The following is a 2,500-nucleotide window of genomic DNA, read 5'->3' as shown; positions in this document are numbered from 1 at the left end:
CGCCCGCCGCCGGTGCCCGTCTCCGAGCGCCGCCCCCGCCCCTTCGCCCGACGGTGATCCGCCGCCGCCGGGGCAGGGGAGGGTCCGGCCCGGGGGAGGGCCCGGCAGAGCGGGCGGCAGTGCGTGGGAGGGTCGGCGGGGCTTGCTCCCCCGGTGCCCGCGGGAGGAAGCGGCGGGTGGAGACGCGAGCGAGATCGCATTCCGGGTTGGGACGGGTCCCACGGGTCCCCACTCCTAAGCTGTGGGGGGCGGACCCGGGGCGGGCTGCGGCGGAGCAGCCCGTCTAGCAGAGGCGGTGCGGACAGGCGTTCCGGGACGGCGCGCGGGGCGGGCGCCGCGCCGCGGCGGACCCCAAGCGGGGGCGTCGCGCGAGGCCACGCGAGGCGACGTGTCGTGCCCGAGCGGGCGGCCCAAACCACGGCTCTCCTCCCGGGCGCAGCTGCCACCCGGCGCCGGGTTACTGAGGGAAACCCCGGGCCCCGGGAGGAGGACGAGGTCGTGGCGGTGGGTGTCGGGCGCACCCCGCGGGTGGACGCTCCGCCGAGGGGCGCTGGAGCCGGCTGGCGGGTGCCGGGTTCCCCTCCGCGCCCCGCCTCGTCGCTGCCGCTGAGGCTGCCGCCGTCGCCGCGAGGCGGCGGTGGCCCGGCGGCGGGCGGCGGCGGGGGAGGCACCCCCGCGGGGATTTCAGGTCGTTTCCCTCACCCCAGGGCCAGGTACCTAGCGTCCGCGCTTCTCCTGCCTCCCCTCGGTGACCCACCCGTGTGGTCCCGTGTGCCAGCGTGCTCCTCCCGGGCGCTGCGCTGCGCGTGCCGCACCGGCCGTGCCCTGCCGGCCTTCCACGCTTCCTCCTCCCCTCCCTTCCCCCCCCCCCCCAACCGCTCCAGCCGCCCCACGCCGTGCCGTGGGGGCCGCGCTGCGAGTCGGCCGGGCCGGGGGTGGCGGGGGGCGGCGGGGGGGGGGGGGGCGCGCTGGGAGGAAGGAGGAGGGCCTCCGGCCACCGCGGCCGCCGGTAGCGGCCCCCCCGGGTAGGGATGGCCATGGGCCCCGGGCTCCGGGCCCGAGGGTTCTCGGTCGGAGAGCCGGGCGGGGGTTTAAAGACTCGGGCGGCCCGATGCGACCCGGGGGGCAGCCGGGCGTGCTGCCGGAGGGGCCGGGGGGTCGGCGCGCGCGGGCGCCGCACCCCCCCATGCCCGCCGGCGCGGCCCGTGCATGCCCCGCGGGCAGCCGGGACGGAGAGGGGTACCCTGCCCCCTCTCTCCGCGGTCTGGTCTCGGCGGAGAGACGCCGCGCGGTCGGCTTGCGCCGGCCTGCCTCGAACGCGCGACCCCGGCGCGAGCGCGTGCTCGCCGCCGGGACGGCGAGCCCCCACCGCGGGTGGTGCGGACGCCGAGCCCCAGCGCATCCCTTCTCCTCCCTGGCCGGTGCTCTCAGTCTCCCGCCGTGGCCGTCGGCGGCACCCTTCCTTCCCTCCCCCCCCCGCCCTGCCCCGGCACTCCGCCATCCGGCGCGCCTGCCTCGCTCTGCCCGACCCGGCTTCGCTGGGCGGCAGGCGGGCGGCGGGCGGGCGGGCGGGGGCGGCCCCTCCCGGTCTCCGCGTGGAGGCGGGGAGAGCGGGCGCCGTTCCCCGTCCGTCCCGCCTCGCCCGTCTGCCTGCCGCCAGGCGTCTGCCCGCGGAAGGGACGGGCGAGTGCGTGGCGTCGCTCGGGAGGCTGCGTGTGTGCAGGCGGGTGTTGGGTGCCGTCTCCGGGGCGGCGGAGCTGGAGGCCGGTGAGGCGAGCGAAGGAGCTCGGAAGCGTGCGGCTGGCGGGTCGCGGGCGCGCGGGCAGCGGGTGGCGCCGCTCCCAGCGGCGGCCGGGCTCCGACGCCGGGGCTCCGCGGGGACCCACACCCCGGTCCCTGAGGCAGGTGGCGCGGCTGGCGCGCCGCTCCCTGCTGGGCCAGGCCGAGCCGGGCGCCTGGGCCGGACTCGAAGCGAGAAAGGGGTTGTCCCAGGTCGGGAGCGAGGGCTCCCCGCCCCTCTCGTTCGGGTCTGTTCTCCCCCCCCCCCCCCTTTTTTTTTCCCTCTGTGCTTGTACGGTCAGTGAGGCGTGCCCTCTCTCTCCGCTGTCCCTTGCTCAGCAGCCGGCGTCGGCGTGAGGAGGGAGGCAGAGCGGATGGGGGCCCTCAGGGGGCTGCGAAAGCTGCCCGGTCCCCCCGCGCGCGCGGTGGGGACCGAAACCGAGACAACTCTTAGCGGTGGATCACTCGGCTCGTGCGTCGATGAAGAACGCAGCTAGCTGCGAGAATTAATGTGAATTGCAGGACACATTGATCATCGACACTTCGAACGCACTTGCGGCCCCGGGTTCCTCCCGGGGCTACGCCTGTCTGAGCGTCGCTTGACGGTCAATCGTCACCCCCATTGCCGCGTTGGCGCAGCGGTGTGCCGCCCCTCGGGGGGGGGCCGGGGGGGGCGGCGGCGGCGGCGAGTCGGTGGGGGGGCGGCGGCGGCGGTGAGTCG

The 2,500-nt window shown here is 77.8% G+C and overlaps 1 non-coding gene across 1 annotated transcript; it reads left to right on the top strand.

Moving 5' to 3' along the window:
* The first annotated feature begins 2,224 nt into the window (after positions 1–2,224).
* Positions 2,225–2,377, top strand: LOC138063127 (5.8S ribosomal RNA). Its single transcript, XR_011136720.1, has one exon. It is a non-coding gene; the product is annotated as a 5.8S ribosomal RNA (ribosomal RNA).
* Positions 2,378–2,500: the final 123 nt, after the last annotated feature.

The sequence above is a fragment of the Struthio camelus genome, chromosome 31 (genome assembly GCF_040807025.1).
Source record: "Struthio camelus isolate bStrCam1 chromosome 31, bStrCam1.hap1, whole genome shotgun sequence".
Lineage (NCBI taxonomy): Eukaryota > Metazoa > Chordata > Aves > Struthioniformes > Struthionidae > Struthio > Struthio camelus.
The sequence above is the reverse complement of the archived record's forward strand: the minus strand, read 5'-3'. Positions and strand labels throughout refer to the sequence as shown.